Here is a 20441-nt window from a genome sequence, read left to right on the forward strand (position 1 = left end):
AAGTCAGTTGTTTGGTGGTGGCTATGGCGGAGCTTCCACAGAGGCAGCAGGTGGATGAGGAAAGGGGAGGCAGGAGGAGGAGAGACCCGAGGCGGCCGCCGGCCTGAGTGTCAGGTGAACTGAACTTCAGGTAAGAAGTTATGACCTGCAGTTAGGGTTGCCAACCGTCCCTTAAAAAAACGGAATCGTCCTGTATTGAGCTAATAAGGGACGCACTTTGTCCCGTAATACAGTGAGAATCAAAAGTAGTCTATAAATGTTAATGGAATTAACGCTTTGTTTGAAAACATAATTCCCAGCCCCTCTCCTGCTTTGTGACCAATGAGCTGACAGCACACTTATGACAATTCGAGCATGACAATTCAGATTACCGCTTATCTCATTGGTCGAGGAAAGGTCGCTTACGGAGAATTTACCGGAAGACAACAGATGACCACAACAAGAAGCATGGCCAACAGGGAAACAAACGCCGACACTGCGGTGGAAGTCTCGGACGACAGTACACCTAAAGCTGGGTATACACTGTGCGATTTTTTTCAGTCACGTTATTCAGCTCCTGCTCAAACTGCACGATTGACTCGCAGGGGTTATAAGTTCGTACACTGTTAGCCTTTGCAGTTATTTCCATAGCTTAGTACTGCAAAATCAACAGTAAAAAACTCTAAAGGATGTTTGCAGTTTAGTACTGTAATTTGCAAGTAATTGTGGGAAAATTCCATGAGATTACATTATTTTTACGGTAACTCACCGTACTCATGGAAACAGCTGTAAAATACAGCAAATGTAACAATTGGTGATGTTACTGAGATTATACTATTACACAATTGGGATTTCTGTTGTTTTCTACTGTAGATCTAAGAGTAATTACCTAAATCCTCATTCAGAGTGTATTACCATAAAATGCAATTCATTGTGAGAGTAGTATCACATGTAAACTACAATATACAGCATCATTTTTAACTTGAGTAAGTTGCAGCTACACTATTTGAAGTATTTGAAGTATAACTGAAGTATACTAAGAAGTACAACGAAATACCCAGCAAGCATTGCAATGCTTTAACTGTAAAATTAAAACAACTATGAAACAAATAATTGATGTTTTAAACAAGAATTTGTCACAAATTCTTGTGTAATGTCTTTTACCTTCTGAACAGAGTAAGTGGGATAAAAAAAATGTTTAAACCGTGAGTGAAAAGGGTTAATAGTTAATAAACCTCAACTCTCAAATCATTTTCTCACCTGTTTGCAATATAATTCTGGTACGTGAACTATGAGTGTAGTTCTCTGCAAAGGAAGCCTTTAGTTGGAACTACTATCTGACTGTCTGGGGAATGGAGTGATTTGTTACATGTGAAAAATATTTTTCAACTAGATTTTAATTACTATGTTTCAACCAGAAGTAAGCCAAATATAAACTAAAAAGTCAATCAATAGTATACTTGTAAGTTTAGTATTGTGTTAGAGTAGAGTATATTTTAAGTATACTCTTATAGACTGGAAAGGACATTATGCTAGTACAGTTATAGTGAACAAAAAGTACATCTAAAAGTTCATTTCAAGTATACTTCTATATACTAAAACGGGGGCCAATGTAGTCCCCAAGAAGCATTAGTAATATACTTACTAGGTAACGTATACTTAGACTGATTTCCTTTCTATATGTTACATTTAGAGTAATGTTTAAAAGTTACTTCATTTAGCAGGGTGTAGCTTTTTTCTCTTCTTATTGTTTTTTATACTGGAACTTCTTTTTTTCTGTATAAGGTGGTACTTTTAAGACACCTCTGCCTAACTACAGTGAACTAACCAGAGGTCTGGTGGTCATTTTACACAAGTTCAGGTGTCACATCCATGAAACCTACACCACTAACCAGCATCAGTCCTACAACTTCACTCTCAAATTTAATAAATTCTGGGACAAGCAGAAACGGTATTTTTAGCGGTGCATTTTGTGGCAGGCCAGACTGCTATAAAATGCACTCTCCTTGTAGCACCACTTCATCTTGGTTCAGAAGAGATGTCCTGGATATACATGATAATGTAACACGGGTGTTTTTGTTTGTTCATGTTTAGCGCGTTGGGTTGTGTTTTTAAAGCGAATGTTACGTTTTTAAAGCGTGTTATGCGACAGGTGTGTGTAGCACTGGTTACACATCTCAATGGGAGAGCAATAGTCGAGACCACACCTTTACCTGACGTACAACGTGACGTATGGCGCACATTTCCAAAACAACAATGGCGGACAGAAGATATTGATCGAGGCGGCTAATGCTCCTTTCGCTGGTTGCCAACCACCATTAAATAACAACAAGAAGAAAATATTGATCTGCTTTTCTTAGCTTTTCAGAGTGATGATGAGATGGTGGAAGAACAACAGAGATAATTTACGGACCGTTAACATGTGCAACTTAGAAGTAGTCAGAGGTAACTGGATGGAGTTCAGTCAGGTTAAATGCACGGTTGATTGGATTATATCTGAAGATCGTATGCTATTCGTGACAACTCTGCTAGACTCCAAATTTCTCGTCCATGAGGGAGTATCTCAAAAGTAAATGAAACAACTAAACTTAACACTTTTTCCCTAAAACGGACTGACATGGGAAACATTAAAGTTGGATTGACACCAGCTAATCAGTCTGAAGGTAAGTGTTTTTTCACTTATTCGAGAGAAGTCAGAAATGCGTTCTTATTACTGTTTGTTTTGACTTTTAAGCTACCGTGCCAGGTTATTTTCATTCAAATGCTAAGACAAAATATCAATATCTATGAATGTGGAGACTCAAAAGACTAGTTAGGTAATAGTTGCCGATGGATTTATGAGACTTGATAGAAAGTTGGACGTTTGCAACAGGTGAATCGGTGAACTAACGAGGTTGCGCCCAAATGCTTAAAGCTGTTAGCTGGTCAGTGTTTTCAGGTGTGCTTGTACTACCTGTACGGTGCGGAGTGCTGACTTAGGCTAAACCCATTAAAGCGTCGAGCTCAAATATCTTTTTGTGCACTGCTCTCTTGTCTTTTGTCAGCACACATTTTCTGTTTATTGAAGCCTTTTGTTAATAATTTTGATCATGTAAAAACTGGGAATTGGTCCCTATTGACAATACTCTTATTTTTCTTTCTTTCTTTTTTTTGTTTTGCATTGCATATGTCATTTAGGAAAGGTAATTGGTCATTGAACTTTTTGCAACTATGTGTATTTGTAAATTTTGTGGCTTCTGTGCACACAAATTTATATTGTTCAGTTTGCATGTTAAAAGCCACAAACATGTAGCTAACTATAGGCTTTCTTGTGGAACTGAGAACTGTCCTGCCACGTTCAGAACATTTTCTGCCTTTCATTCACATATGCCTAGGAATCACAGAACAAGAAGGGAGACCACTGAGGAGGAGTTTTATAAGTTCACTGGTGACCTCAGCTGTCAAGTTCCTGGATGTGGGTATGCTGCACAAAACTTTACAACTCTTTGTGCCCCTCTCAGATTTCACATCAAAGACGGGAAAAAAGTATTATGTCCATTTGAAGATTGCTCTAAATACTTCAGTGTCCGAACATCATTTTCCATCCGTATTTCTCGAAAACATAAGTAGACAGTTCAGCAGTCAAGGCAACATGAAATTGGGGAATTTGCCATAATACAAGGACAAGACACAGTTAGTCTATTAGAAGACAGTTGGCTTTGTGTCATTTAAAAATGCAGGCTAAAATGCTCTTACCAACCAGCACTATAAAGAGCATCATAGAGGAATTTCAGGATCTTCTCAGCTGTGCAATGCACGATGTTCTTGCAATACTGTCTGACAAACTGTCTTCATTTAATATTCCATAAGCAGAAGTGGACAAAATCAATCAAGAACTTTTTTCATAGAGGACTATATATATCTGAGACACAGTAGGTTTCCTGACAAAGCTTTAAAAGCAAAACATCACTATTTGTTACATTATGCAGAGCTTATCCTTCACTTTGGACCACTCATTCGTTTGTGCACCCTTAGGTTTGAGAGCAAGCACTCGTATTTCAAAGCATGTACAAGTTCAGTCTTGCATAACTTCGTCAACTTATGCAAGACTGAACGGCATCAGTTACTGCAGTCCTACCTCTCAGTGGGCCAAATGTTTCCACCTATAGTTCAAATGATTGGAGAAACAAGAGATTAGAATCATCATCTTTACAACGCTCTCATTCAAGAAGCTGTGGCAAACTTTGGATGTGTCAGCAGTTGTCTACAAAGGTACCAAGTATGTGAAAGGCTATGTTTCCATTGTAGATTACACTGATGATGGCTTGGTTTTTGGGAAGATAGCTGTTATACTTATTAACGATTCTGAATTGTACTTTGTGCTCGAGTTGCATCACTCAGTACTCCTCATTGACCTTGGACTTCACTGCTTGCGTTGCCCTACAGAAAGAAGTGTTTGTGTAAATGCTGACAGTCTGATGGATTATTACCCACCACCACTTTATAACATGGCAGGCCTTTTTGTTGTCTCCCTACACCATTCAGTTTCCTCTTAATTCTCTTTCAGGGATGGAAATTGAAGAGGAACTTACAAGCCTCCTGCCGACACTAGACAGAGAGAAAATAATCTGCATTGTAGAACATCTGACGGACGTTATTGGTGTACAACAAAAAAGTAAAAGTGTTTGTAGAGGCGGACGATCTCAAACCCTTTCTCACACCAATTCAAATATGTAAACTACTTCTTGCATTTAAAGGAGGTTTTGTGTAGGTTCTGTACAAATCATAGACTTGAGTCTATGATTTGAAGGTCACTCATAGACTCATATGTCACTGATTAGCTTTTTTTTCTCTTCACTATACTACACATGTACTTTGACAGTATAATATTGAAGAGCGTTTTGGGGCTCACATTGTCTGGTAGATAATTAACACGGAAAACATAAACAAAAGTAGACACTAAATCTAACGCCATTACCCTTTCATTGGTAGTGGTACAACTAAGGGTTTGAAATTGTGAAATACTGTAAAATATATTGACTTATGGTCCTTTAAATGCAAGACCTTGAGTTTGTAGTTCTTTTGCAGTCCTGGGATTGCTTCTTTTCATCTTCAGACAAGGTCCCCAAAAACTGCCTTGCCGTTACTACTCAATCCTAATTGAATGGTTCATCTTTTAGTGAGGACATATTTGTTGACATAGTAGCTTTTTAAGGTAACTTTTCCAATGATCTTTATTTATTTATTTGTTTAGATGGCAACAGACCAGAGAACCTGAATGACACCATTACTCTGGAGCCTTGCCCTGCTGCATCAGCTGAAACATCAAGCCATCCACCTCACTCCTCCTCCTCCTCCACGTCCACCACTATGTACAACCATTACTCCAGCTCTTGGGTCTCACACTTACAGATTCCTTGGGAAAGATTTCCACTCCGACTGTCGCATGCAATCACAAGAGGAGACAGAGCTCATCCAGAGGACAGGAGAAGTATGGTTAGAATTGTTGTGGAGGCCATGCAAGTTCACTGCAGGAACCCTAAACATGCATCCTGTGAAGAAGTTGCTAAAATCATTGTAAACAGATACCCTCAAACATTTGCAGATTTTACTGAAAAGGGAGAAAGACTGGGTTGTGGACATCATTCACTACTAAGAAGCATCAAATCTAGAGTTGAATATGTTATTCGAGATAATACAACACATAGACTTCATCAAACAAAGAGAACCAGGAATGAGGAAGACTGCAGTCCCAACAGTAATGCAACCTCACCTAAAAAAGTTAGATGCCTTGTTGATAGCTATGGTTGTATAAATTGGCAGCCAGTTGAACTTCCTGAGGGGGAAACGCCAGCTTCTTTAGAGGAAAAGAAACACATCTTGTTAACAATTTTTAATTCACAAGGACCTGGAGCTGTGGAGAGACCTGATGTGGATGACTTCATGTGCCTCACATATATTTCTCAGCGGCAGCTTATCAACAGTTGTCCCTCACTTTCAGTAGCTGAAATTCAGGAGGAGTGGCCATTCTTGTTTACTCTGAAAGGTTTTTTGAACCACTTTTACAAACTCACAGGCATCGATATCAGTGAGCGCTTAGGTCAGGCCCTCATAACCAAAGGCAGAAGGATTATTAACTATTTCTCCAGCCAGAAGCTCAAATGGAACCTTGGTATAAAGACACTCATCCAGCAGATAGAAAGTGAGGGAGTTTTGACCAACAACAAGGTTGGCACAGCAGCCATACTTCTCATGATGAAGTATTACAAGGAAGATAAAGACCCCCTCTTTGTCTTAGCAGACGTAAGCTTTTTTCATACAGCTCTAGGTTTAATGCTGTTGCTTGCTGTCCTGTTTTTGTTTTGTTTTTTGTTACATAAAATGTCTTGGTCCTTTTTCTGGCAGGAAACATCTACCAGGATGTCCTTGAAGCAGAGAGCAACCTGCCAATCGCTCCAAGGCTGATTATGCTTGGTAAGAAGTCATTTATGAAATAGAGCTGATTAGACCATATTAAAATTTCTGTTTGGCACAGGTATCCAGTCTCTTTTTTCGTAGCTCAAATTTCTGTAATTTCCTTTATAAACCAAGGTTGTTGGACATGTGTCTCAGTGAATCCAGCAAAGTAACAATATCAAATTTCATATTACATATTACTGATCAACATGGTAGTCTAGCTACACCAACAGCAGAAATACTGAAGTCAATACTGTAAAGTTTAACAGCAGCACAAACTATAAACTCCAAAATAACCATACAGTTGATTCATCTCCGGTAATTTAATTGGGCTGACTCTTTGTTAGGTGTGTTTAATGTGCAGAATAATTCCCAATTATGTACAATTCTAATAGTTAAAATGGACTTATGTTTAATAATTAACTGTACGTAGCTATTTGCTTTATGGCTATCTAGACAGTGTGAAGAAGTGAAGTATTGAAATAAATTTATGTTGCATAATTACAACATGTTGCCCCTATACATTTAAGGACAAAGTTCAATGACCACCACCTGCTGGATGGTGAGTGCAGAGGGACGTGTAATTGTTGAGCTGGACAAAGAGAACACCTTTGCTGATGCGATGTCAGTCTTCTTTGGTTCATTCTATGTATTGAACCTGGAATACCAGGAGTCAGCGTGTGCAACATTGGAACTAATTCAGAGGTATGTTTGAACAGTTAGCTAATAGTGATAGATGATGAATAAATTATCCCTAAGTAACTCATTATTTCAAATCACAACTCAATGTTACTGTATGTTACTATTTATTGTGGCATGTTTTAAGGTTTTTTGTAAGGATAAACCCTGAAGAGGGAACAAAATGTACCTCCAAGGTTGGGACAAGCAGAAAGACTGGGACCACTGTGAAGCGAAAGGTTGTTCACATTAACCCTCATGTCACAACTTTCCTCCAGCGGCTTACTGAATTTGAGTGGAAAACTTCAAATTAGGTAACTGTTTTTGCCATTTTTAGTGAATTTCTTGTATAATTTAAGTGACCAATGTGTTGTTACCTGTGTCTCCACAGACGGTCCATGGCCCATGCTTTCTGGACATTTACACAAGACGAACAACAATGAAGACAAGCTCTTTTGCCATCTTGCAAGACGCTGTCTCTGTCCAATAGGTTTTTTGAGTGCAACAGTTTTGATTTTTTTTTCCTTCTTTTACCCGTTTGTTAAAAATTGCTTCAGCTACTTACACTTTAATTGTCACATGTATTGGCTCACCCTACAAATCAATGAACTCAGTCCACAAAGCAAGATCAGGGTTCAGTGCAGGTCAGTCAAGTTCCTTCAGTTCCACACACGCTCATCCATGTCCTTGTGGACCCAGCTTTGTGCATTGATTTGGTGGTGTGAGCCAGTATTTTGGATAAAGTGTATATAAAGGCAGAAGTGTGGGGCGGGGCCATTTGCTGCGACCGGTTGGGGTGAGAGAAGGAAGACAGGACAAAGACATGCTGTGGAAGAGAGACAGAGATTAATAACAGATATGATTCAATGCAGAGAGGTCTATTAACACATAGTGAGTGAGAAAGGTGACTGGAAAGGAAAAACTCAATGCATCATGGGAATCCCCGGCAGCCTACGTCTATTGCAGCATAACTAAGGGAGGATTCAGGGTCACCTGGTCCAGCCCTAACTATATGCTTTAGCAAAAAGGAAAGTTTGAAGCCTAATCTTGAAAGTAGAGATAGTGTCTGTCTCCCGAATCCAAACTGGAAGCTGGTTCCACAGAAGAGGGGCCTGAAAACTGAAGGCTCTGCCTCCCATTCTACTTTTAAATACTCTAGGAATAACAAGTAAGCCTGCAGTGTGAGAGCGAAGTGCTCTAATAGGATGATATGGTACTACAAGGTCATTAAGATAAGATGGGGCCTGATTATTTAAGACCTTGTATGTGAGGAGCAGGATTTTGAATTCTGGTTTTAACAGGAAGCCAATGAACGGAAGCCAATACAGGAGAAATCTGCTCTCTCTTTCTAGTCCCTGTCAGGACTCTTGCTGCAGCATTTTGGATTAACTGAAGGCTTTTCAGGGAGTTTTTAGGACTTCCTGATAATAATGAATTACAGTAGTCCAGCCTGGAAGTAATAAATGCATGAACTAGTTTTTCAGCGTCACTCTGAGACAGGATATTTCTAACTTTAGAGATGTTGCGCAAATGGAAGAAAGCAGTCTTACATATTTGTTTAATATGTGCGTTGAAGGACATGTCCTGGTCAAAAATGACTCCAAGGTTCCTCACAGCATTACTGGAGGCCAAGGTAATGCCATCCAGAGTAAGAATCTGCTTAGATACCATATTTCTAAGATTTTCAGGGCCGAGTACAATAACCTCAGTTTTATCTGAATTAAGAAGCAGAAAGTTAGCGGCCAACCAGGTCTTTATGTCTTTAAGACATTCCTGCAGTTTAACTAATTGGTGTGTGTTACCTGGCTTCATGGATAGATAGAGCTGCGTGTCATCTGCATAGCAGTGAAAATTTATGCTATGTCTTCTAATGATGCTGCCTAAGGGAAGCATGTATAATGTAAACAGAATTGGTCCTAGCACTGAACCCTGTGGAACACCATAATTGACCTTAGTGTGTGAAGAGGACTCTCCATTTACATGCACAAACTGGAGTCTATTAGATAGATATGATACAAACCACTGCAGCACAGTACCTGTAATACCTACAGCGTGCTCTAATCACTCTAATAGGATATTATGGTATTAAATCCAGTTCTTTGTATTCCTTAACGGCCAAGAAAGAAACGGCTCTAAGTGGTCTAACTTCAAAAATGATCCTTAATTTTACATTTTCCGGAAAATGGAGACTTAGCACAGAAACACCAGCTCAAGTCTGAAAACATTAGTAGCCAGCATGGTTATATAGTTCCGCTGCACGTCACACACACTCAGTTTACTTAGTTCCTCTTTTTTGTGTCTGATTTATTAACATGCCTGTGCACTAAAACCTCCTGTGCAGCTTGCAATAACTTGCCCTTTCTGAGGTCTGTTGCCAGGGCAACCTGTCACCCTTCATCTGAACTTAGTTTCACTCTCTGTCTGCTTTTCATATTCTGTAAAAATATGCAGTTTGCTGTCAGCCTGTGACCTAGTCAAGTCTGGCCTCTCATAAAACAATCTAATCAGCAAATAAGCATTAACAATATATATTTATTTCTTAACAGACCTAATTCTATTAGTTAATATAATTAACTCATTCCCTCAATAACTACTGTGATCTACGAACAAATATAATTAGCTTTTTCTGGTAAAAGGTCCTACATTACTTTTATCACTCTTTGGAAACAGCTTCTATAGAGTTCAAATTTAAAATTTACTCCTGGTTTTTCACCCCCTCTATGGGTAACATATATCCAGCCTTAACACTATTCTTGGGCAGTTTACATGACATAGAAATCCTGCAAACTATTACTAAAGTCCTTCTCATTACTCTTCATTACTTTTATGCTCACATTTAACCTGTGTCTAATGAGCTTTTAGTCTCCTAAACAACACATTTGCTGGAACTGTGGTTCTCTGTGCTCTGTTCTTCTTTTTCGGGTCCCCCTTTCTCTGGTTGGTTCCGTTCGGTCTGGTGCTTCCTGGATTCTCACCACCCCCTTGGTGATTCTTGCTGTGGTCCGGAAATCTCCTGTAAAGGAAACAAAACACCTTTCCCTGCTACGCCTCCATAACCTATTATGTTCATCAATTGTTCTCTTAATTCTTCAAACTTGGTTCAACCTATCATGTTCGGGACTCTCTAATCAAAAGGATTAGTCTGATTATGTGTGTAAGCGTGTTGGCATTTATCCATCATCAGCACTCAAAGTCATCCCTACAATATATCAGTTCAGTCAGTCACGCTGAGCGACGTTTTTGACCTTCACTTGACCGAGTGACAACTCCTATGAGCACAATTGCAATGTGTGTATAAACAATCATTTATACATATATAATCTTCAATGTTATTCCTTTTGGGTAAGCGACACATTTTAAGAAGCTCTCTTCTTCTCTTATCTTTTACTACTCTGTCACCTTTCACAATAGATCATCTCTTCACGTAAGAAAATCATTATAAAAGATCAAAGAGAAAACAAACATTTTCAATCAATTAAGTTTAAGCATAAAAGCAATTACTTATGAGTAAGTTTTATCATAGCTAAAATATCAAACACCCAGAAGGTCATAAAATGATCCTAAAGCCCCTTATTTCAATTTAAACCCAAAATCCCCTTCTTGACACATTCTATGTGTCAAATAAGCTAAAGACCAGCTATTGAAACTGAAAATACTTCACCAACTCTTAGAAAATTAAAAGAAAAAGGTTAGTCATATTATTTCTCTAAAAACCTCAGCAATTCTCCTCTCGGGTATACTTCCTCCGGACCTCCAAACCTGTGTTCAGGAATAAAATCATCATGTTAAATCTTTTAAACCCCTGGCTCCACTCAGAGCTGCCTAGAAACAAAACCTATTGTTAACTTCATTTTAAAACTCAATTTTCCCACTTGTAATACAATCTGTGTTACAACAAAACTTAAGACAGAACAGTTATCAGTCGTGTTCTTCATACACAATTTTCCATATTTTGATTTCATTTTGCTCCTCTTAATGTAATGGTACATTTCAATTTTATTTATCAGACTTAACCAAAATAAATTTGCTTTCCTTACTTTGCTTCTGTTTTTCTCCAGTACCAGCTCTTTTAATAATTTACTGTTTTAAAGGGAAAAAAAACTTGGTCGCTTGGACAAGTGTTTGTTATCCTATAACTGCATTTTTATATGAAAAGTCTAGCGATCCCCTATGTGACTCATAAATATTACTTTGGTTCTAGTTATTTTCCTCTATAAAATTTAATTGACTTCTACAGTGGCCTGCTTTTGTTAATAGTAACATGAGTAACGTCCAACATTTTCTCCCCTTTAGTATTTGGCATTGTCCCCACTATATAATTTACTACCATAATCTAAACCCAGTCAATAACACAAAATTTCCTTAAAGCAAACATCAGCAACCCAAAAAAGTCTGCAGCTCCCAACTTATGTCAACCTTCCAGTCTCCTTCTCACTATTCTCCTACGTGGTGAATTGTTTGTCAACCTTTATTCATCCTAACCTTGGTCCAGTCGTTGTCTCAGTGTCAGGTCAGTCAAACCTTTGGTCCACGTCGTCAGTCCATCACAGTTCAGTCACACATTCACTCACACGCATGCACACCAGATATTGCTGATAGTGGAGACTCCCGCGCAAATAATCAGATGCTCCACCCTCAGCAACATGAGCTCATTCATGTTTTATTTTTTACAAAAAGAGTTCTTTATAATCTTTAACTGGATTGACTCGCTCCAATCCTTTTAAACAGGAACTCAAACTCATCAGTTCCCACAGGTCGGCTTTTCCTCAGCCCATTGTAATCTGGAAAAGCTCACCTTATATTTGCTCTTCCGAAAATTTTACAGCGCTGTTAATTCAATCGTTCAGGCCTGCTTAGAACAAAAATGAGAAAAAGAGAGCTGATTATTAGCTCATCACAATACAAAACATAATCACCTGACAGGTGTTCTCTAAGTGCACTGTTACCATTTTAAAGGCCCATTGTAGACATGTCCATGTTTAATAAAACTCCCTCTATTAAAATAAGAAAACAACCCAAACCTGTTAGAATCAATCCATCACTAAAACAACAACCCCAAAAATCTTAATCACAGAAAGGTTTTGCTTATTAATGTATCAATATGTTATGGGGATTAGAACTTCAGGGCCACAAAGGTTTTGCCCGACTCTTGGCTTAATTAATACATAATCTGAAATCAGAATTAAAATCACTCCCTCTGTTCATTTTCCTCACATCATATTTCAGTGCTTGGCCTCAGGTTCTTCAGCGTCCTGACAATCTGAGGTCAAATTACATAATTTCACCTGCTAAATACACAGAAAATCTTGTTAAAAGCCGCACAGTTTGCACAGCATTTATATTCCCATTAAGCCCTTTCTAAAGATGTCATAACAATCTATCATCACTAAATTCTAATTTTCTTGTCCAAATCTGCACTTCTGGACAGACCTGAACACTTTATTTAATTATCCTGTATTTTACCATTGTATGTTTCACCAAGTAATTCTTCTCAGTCACTGCTGTGTTTCCTTCATTGAAAGCCTCACACACACAGCCAGACAGGAAGCTTCTCTGTCACCACTCATTTCAGCTCATTTGCATACTGAGTCATATCTCAATAAGTTACCCTGACAAGAGAAATGCATATTTAAAACCTTACCACATGATTCAATTATTTTTATTTTCTTCCTAAAGTAATCACTTGTTTTGCTCAATTGGCACAAAAGCACCTCTAATTCACTATTTTAAAACTGCTTTAAGCTTTTAATCACTTTTTCCTCCTCACAAAAATCACTCTATTGTCAGGGAACTTTCCTGAGTTATTCCTCACTTCAAGCTTTAAGTATGTTAAATCTCGCATTTATGTTATGTCTTCACATTCATAGATGTAAGCATGTCTTCGTTGCATGTTTGTTGTGTGTTCATATCAATATTAAGTGTAAGCTGATTCTTCATTGCATATGTGTTTTATAATCAGGTTTAATTCCTGCATCTTTGCACTGAGCTGTGGATTCAAATTGTCTCACTTCTGATTCTCTCCAAAAAATAATTTTACATGTAACAATTTGTATATGTGTGTTTTCTATTCATTAATGTAATTGTTAGTTTATTTATTTATTTATCTCTCTCTTCTTTTTTTTCACCTCTTTGTTGTGATGTTGTGAACATTCCTAAACCTCCATGAGTTCAGTCTCAATTTTCAATCCAATGTTCCCACATGCTTTCACTATATTACCCCAGATTCACCTTTCACTCGTCCTCGTCCCTGTGCTCAATCAGCTGTGTGGCCTCACAGATCAACACAGGCCCAAATCAGCTGTTTCTTCTCTCCATTGCTTCTCTCTTGATCTTTTCAGTCTTTTCTTCCAGGATTAGTCCCAGCATGGCAAATATGAAACTCGGTGTCCAGTGCTGTCCAGTGCTTTCACACAGTTATTTATCCCACTGTTCTTCCCAGCATGTAATTCAGAGTGCATGTTGCATCAAGTGTTTTCTTACATGCTGCTGCTGGAGTCTTCAGTGTTATAGGTTAGTTGCACTGTCTTTTTGCCTGCTGTCAATTCTTCAAGTACACGGTGATCTGTCTGTCTTCTGTCTTCGTCAGGAGATTGACTGTCCTTTAAGCTTCTTCTCAGGATGAGGACAGAATGAGAGGTGAAGCTGTCAAATTTTAAGCCAAAGTCTGGCCTGTTTGTCGTCCTGTTGCAAAATCAGTTTCACCCCGGTTCTTTTTATTCCTCAGGCATCCAGAGACATCACCGGACTCAGTAGTCATTTTCACAAAACCTCTATTCATCTTTATTCATCTTCATTTAAGCATCTTCTAGAAGGGGAGATGTGCCAGGCCGGTGTTCCTCTGCAGATCTTCCACCTCTTTGTTAGTTACAGCCAGCTTTATAGAAGTGACCCCATCATAAAACCCCCATGGTGGGCTGCCAACTCTGTGTGTCTGTGTGTATGCACGAGCACGTGAGTGCCTGTGTGTGCGCGTACCCGTGTGTCTATGTGAGTGCACGTGAGTGACTGTGTGTATGTAGGTGTGGGTGTGTCGTAACAATCAAAACACCGTGTGTGTGTGTCTCTGTATACGTGACTTCCTGGGGGTCATAAAAGTAATCTCCTCACCCAAGCTACACCAAATTCCTCTACACAACATAGAAAACAGAGTTAACATATTACAAATATTGAGACCCCCACTCAGCATCCACTGGGTCGTTGGCCTCTGTTGTCTTACATTTACACATCAGGTGGAGTCTCCTGCAAACCTACTTCTAAGTTATGGCAATTATGAGCTTTTATTAAAGGTACAAGCATCCCCAACTGTAGCTTCCTGTCTCCTTTTATTGCAGGCAGACCCCCAGTGTCCATAAATTCCTTTATCTCTAAACAATTACACACACTCTCGGGCTACAGCAAAGCCAAACTGAAACACACAGACACATCCTTTCCTATTCATCTGATCTACTGCTAGACCCTCTCATCTAAGCAAATTTAACACATTACATTCTAATAATTATTTTCTTGTACTCACAGCACGTAAACGCAAAAAAGGAGTTTTAGAAAATCGCCGTTTATGTGTGGACGAAACAACTGCGTTTTCACAAATACCCGTGTAGCTGTGAAAACGCGTAAAAGAGTTAGGAGTTTATTTTATTACTACCTGTAATTTATTGCAGTTTACTTGTATTTGCTTAATTGTTTCCTAAATGTTTGAGGTGTGAAATAAACCACAATGGAGCAAAATATGGGTGTGTGTGGTTGGAGGATGTGTTTGTGCGTGCATGAGGTGGGCGAAAACATTTTTCTTGTAAAACAAATTGGCCTAGCAAAAAAAGTTTGGGAACCACTGGGTTATAAAATAAATATATATTCTTAGTGCTTATTTTCTGATTATATTGTTTCATGTGTTTTAATAATAAAGGCTTTTATAAACCAAGGCCAGATGTGGCAAAGAACTAGGTCAGAGGGTTACAGGTCACCTAGCAACAGAGGCTTTAGTAAGGGGAAGTTAAGAAACAGGAAGTTTAGTGCAGAGCTGCAGAGGCATATTAATAAAATACAGGAAACGAGACAGAAGAAGAACTAAGTAACACAAACACACATTAGTCAGACCAGAAGGAGTTGTTTAGATCGAAACTGTGTGTGTCTGTGTGTGACGTATAGCAGAACTATATATACGTATTTTGCCTGGCAATGCTTTTAGAACTGGGGTACGTGCTCGTGTCTGCAGTTCTCCGAAATGTACAATAAAGATCATTTTTTGAGCTTTGACCACTCGGAGTAGGAAGTCTTTCTCTTTCCAAAAGAATTCAACAGAACAGAATTTAATACCTCCTACCCACCTCGACATACAAACTCTGTGTGGCTTCACGTGTTCTGTTGATGTTTACATGATCGAAATAACTTGAACACAAACAAACAAAGAGGAAGACCGCACCGGAAGGGAAAAAAACTACAAGTCCCAGCATCCTCTGTGTTTAGGGAGGAGCAGTGAAAGTGAAAGTAGGTGAGTGTTAACATGAATATGTTTCTTCTTATGACATAAAATAATTCCACGCTGTTCGTGTCTGTGGGTGAAATGTGAGGCCGCTCGGCTCCTCTGAGCGCTGGTTTCCTGTAAGTAGAGAGGAAGTGAGTTTAGCTGAGCCTCCGTTTAGTGTGAGAGAGCAGGAGGAGAGTGAGAGCTGTGCTGAGGCAGGGTGAGTGTTAACACCGCTCTGACATTACTGTGTCTCTGTGGCGGGAACAACAGGCTCCGTCAGTGGAGGCAAAAATAATCAGACTTTGGTTTTTCAAAGGAAACAACTTTATGTCGGAAGTTCCCGCACGCTCATTGGATAACGATGTGTCAATCTCGAGCTATTAGCCAATGAGCGTGCGGATCCACAGAAAGACCCGCCTTTATCACGGGACTTTAAAAACTACAACGGCGACAGAAACTCGGTGAGTGGAGTTCAGGCTGACGTCATGAAACTGTGACGTTTGAGCCACTTCCTGTTCTCAGCCCCAGCGTCCTGATCACCGAGGTTTCTGTTGCTCTAATATCTGATATTGATTATATTGGTAAACAGGCTGTAGCATAAACATCAGGTCTGTTCTGAAAACTGTCTTTATTTTTTCAAAGTAAGGGAATATCTGTGGTGTGATACCGCGGACTCATGGGCTAAGGACTTGGATTGACAAGCGCAGATGATTGTGTTGTTTCTTATAAAGGCTTGTGTGTGTGTGCCTTCCTGTGTGTGTCCTTGTGTCAGTGGAACTGAATCAGTGTGTTAGAGAAAGTGCTCCTCTGCTGTGCCGTCATCGTGTGGATGCTTCTTTTAAAGTTGGAACTCATGTTTTTATGATCTGCTTCATTTCATTGAACCTTTATTTCTAACCATGAAGTCCCTTTGAGGTTACAGCCTCCTGGTTCGGTTGAGGCTGTTCTTGTGCTTCAGGCTGAAATATGAGGAGTAAGGAGTGGGGCTGGTTAGCCCTCATGACCCTCACCATAACACATACGTCACAGGACAGTGTTTCCCACAGAAACTCCATGAAATGATCAATGAGAACTTTAGAAACTGTCAGAAGATAATTATGTTTTGATCAGTTACATGAAATGTATTCTTTATATTTATCAGTTAAGCATATTTATACACGACCTTTTGCCTAGAAACCTGTGTGCTAAACTTCTGCAGATACTAATCGCATCCTGTTGTTCTGAACATACAGATGTAGAAAAGGGGAAATCCCGCTACTGAAGTGATGTTATCTATGTAACACACACACATACACACACACACAACACACACACACATACAGACAATCTTGTATAAATAAAGGTCGCAGACAGTCGCGGTTGGCAGGTCGTGCGTCCATGGCTGCCCTCGCGAGTAAAAATGGCACTGCAGTGTTTGTGTGTTTTCTAACTAAGACGTCTCAGCTGAAGAACGGCAGGGTGATTTAAAGAAATCCCCTGTCATTTAAATTGGTCCTTCGAGCCTAGAGATGGAAACACCAGACACGTTTCTGTGACTCCAATAAGGTCTGATTGCTGCATCCTGACGTCGTGGAAAAGCCAGAACTGAAGTCTGTCGACAGCCCTCTCCAGGTAGAGGTGAAAGCCCTGGGCGTAAATTCGTATCCAGGCCGGGCCTGGTCCACGACATTGGGGTCCAGCCAGATGACCTGAACAACCAGCAAAAGACGACTGAGGGTGAGAAAACACTTTTTAGGTCTAACCCGCCGCAAGGGTTTGAAAAGAGAAGCGCATAGGTCTTATCCGCCGCAAGGATTAATAGCGCATTAGGCTGACCCACTGCACGGGTGCACAAAAGAGAAGCGCATAGGTCTTATCCGCCGCAAGGATTAATAGCGCATTAGGCTGACCCACTGCACGGGTGCACAAAAGAGAAGCGCATAGGTCTTATCCGCCGCAAGGATTAATAGCGCATTAGGCTGACCCACTGCACGGGTGCACAAAAGTTAAAACTGGCCTGGTCCGCCGCAAGGACCCGCGCGCGTAAAGAAACAAGAGTGAATATATGTGTTTTCTGTATGTCATTTTTCTGTCTGTTGGAGGTAAACTAATTTTACAGCACAATACGCTGCTGAGTTGCTTCCAGTTGCTATTGTTGTTTTATTTGCTGTAAGACGCTGAAGTACTGGTGACAAAGGAAAAGTAGGTTGGATTCTGTCCCGTAAAACTGACACCGTTCCGCGGAAGTAGTCCCGGAGTAGAAGGGCGTGTCAGCAACCACTCCTGAGTCTCATACCAGAGAAAGCTCTGCAGTTGTGTTGTAACAATGGGGAATCAGCCCACAAAACTCACTGCTGACGAGCAGTGGTTAGAAAAGAAATGTCCAGGCGCCGGACAAATCAGTGCTTGTAGATGGAGAAATCCTAAGAAAACAAAATGTCCCACTTGGGAAGGGAAATGCAGCCCCTCAACACTTACACAGTTGAAAGAAGCTCTTTTGCAAGAAATAGCAGAAACAAAAAACTTAAAAAAGAAAGGAAAACTCTCGCAAGAGGAATGCTTAGTGGAACAGCAAGAGGTAGAGGTAGGCCTATACACACACCAAAAAATAGCTTTAAAACTGCATACTGGAGATGTGGAAAAGAGGGACATTTTGTACGTGACTGTAAGAAACAAAGAAGCAGTTCAGACTAGGAAGTACTTAATAATCCCTGGTTAAATTACAGATTGGAAATCAAAGTAGAAGCTTAAAAAGGGTTGGATACAGACCCAACTGAATATATATATATATATAAATACTCTTAGGAATAAAGTGGAATAAACAAAAGTTTAAATCAAATTAGAGCTTATCTCTACTATATTCAAACTAATAATAGGGAGCATAGCAACCTTTAAATTGGCATTACCAAATGAAACAAAATTGGTTAAATAACCATGCTCAGAATGAATAGAATGAATGAAAGTAGATAATTCACACGAAAACATTTTAAAATAAAATAGAGAGATGCATAAGGTATATTAAGGCTGCGTCATTGTTCAGCCAAGGACAGTGTGAGAAGGTAGATGTCTCCAGCTTGGGAGGGGGTGAAACTGCAGATCACCCCCAAGCCCTGGATGGACACATAATAAAATATAAAATGATAATTTGTGTATATTAGTAGTATAGTAGTATGTTCTAATATACTAATAAATATTGTAATGTACTATTGCTGTTATAAAAAAATAACATTAATAATATTAATATTAAATAATAAGAGGCACCTCAGTCAGTTATGATGTGAGGTGGATAATTGTTAAAAGTAGTCTGATTCAAGCTTAAGGTTTGCTCAAACTCAGTACAATGATATATGAGATGAAGAAAATAAGGAAAATACCTAATCTAATCAAGTGCATAGAGACACTTGACCTGCTTGTAAACCTGTCATCCTAGATGAGACTTTGTTGTGATGAAGAGCAATCCTATACTAACAACTACTAAGCCAAACCCTGTATACAACAGCTGAAGCTACAGGTTTGAGAAGCAGAAATAAATATGTGGACACTACTAAGCTAATGAGCAAGTTACACACTTTTTATTTTTATTTCATTTGTCTTTTAGAGCAGAAGCTGCATATTAAAAGCTCACACATGCAGCTGTGAGCTCAGATTTTTTCCTCACATTTCTGCTTTGTTACTGGCAGCAACTTTTTTCTTTTTGCGTCCTGACTCGTGTGTAAAGCCTTAATGACATCGGCAATTTGTTTTTGTTTTTGTTTGTTTGTTTTGTTGGTTTGAAAAATAACTTTGTGATCATACTTGTGGATCACAGTGACACATAATGATTAGGCATATGACTTACTAATACCTAGTTTTGGAGCTGTGAGCTATGAGCTGTAGACAATGCCTAGTTTTCTTTTCTAACTTAAAAGTTTGAAATATGTAAGATGTGTGAGATGTGTGAATTCGTTGGAAAAAAATAGAAATGACCTAAAATGCTTTAAATAAAGATGTAGTGTTGCATCTACAATGGAGAAAAAGAAGCATACAGTAACTTGAAACTAGCATTATGGACAAATATAGTTTTAGCATTGCCTGACTATGGTAACCCTTTCTACTTACATGAAAGCAGTTTTGACAGCAGTAGCTTCAGTTTTACTCCAAGCCAATTTGTCCTGCCTCACACGTGCAAGACAACTGTCGTATGTTGGAATCTTGTTGTCACAATCTCACATTAGAATCCAGAAGTGTGGTCATTTGAACCCGAGCACACTTTTGGCCTCACCCGAAGAAGGTCATCCACACTGCTGTATGCGAGAATTAGATGAGGAGACAAAGCCACGTGCTGACATTTACAGCACACCACAACCCGGCTCAGCGTCTAAAAATAGTCATAAAAAGTGAAACCACTAACATCCTCATACTCCGCTCAGAGTGCAGAACTCAAAGCAGTCATATGTGCTAAATTGGCCGCACAACGAACTGTAGACATATTAATGTCTGCATCCTCTATGCAAATACCACTTGATGTTCTTAAGGATGGACAGAAAGCAGCACCAACCATAGAACAGAAGAAATGGTTAGAAGTGTGGAGCACAACTAAAAGATGATTTAATGACTTGTGAAGGAAGACCAATACTTCCTAAATCCCTATGTCCCTGTGCAGAACAGCAGCATTAGTGACACACGGGGTGACCCATGTGTCCTCAGGGCGGATAGTCCAGGTCCTTAATACACACTTTTATACTCTAGTGATTATAGATCTATTCACAAAATGGCCAGAGATTTATCTAGTGTAAAAAGCAGATGCAATCTCAGTTGCAAAAAGTGACCCTTAGAAAAATCTGTCGGAGAGACAGCTCTGGCAGAATGGATGGCAAAACTACTAGAAAATAAGGATATTGTTTTGAACAATAAACTGCCGTAAGAC

General features: G+C 39.3%; 1 protein-coding gene and 1 pseudogene across 2 annotated transcripts in view; both read left to right on the top strand.

Moving 5' to 3' along the window:
- LOC134619391 (NACHT, LRR and PYD domains-containing protein 3-like) overlaps positions 1–20441 on the top strand; it is a 374947-nt gene that overhangs the window by 341530 nt on the left and 12976 nt on the right. The gene's annotated exons all lie outside the window — the stretch shown is intronic.
- On the top strand, positions 2597–7484 carry LOC135932247 (uncharacterized; annotated as a pseudogene).

Source organism: Pelmatolapia mariae, linkage group LG20 (assembly GCF_036321145.2).
Source record: "Pelmatolapia mariae isolate MD_Pm_ZW linkage group LG20, Pm_UMD_F_2, whole genome shotgun sequence".
Taxonomy (NCBI): Eukaryota; Metazoa; Chordata; class Actinopteri; order Cichliformes; family Cichlidae; genus Pelmatolapia; species Pelmatolapia mariae.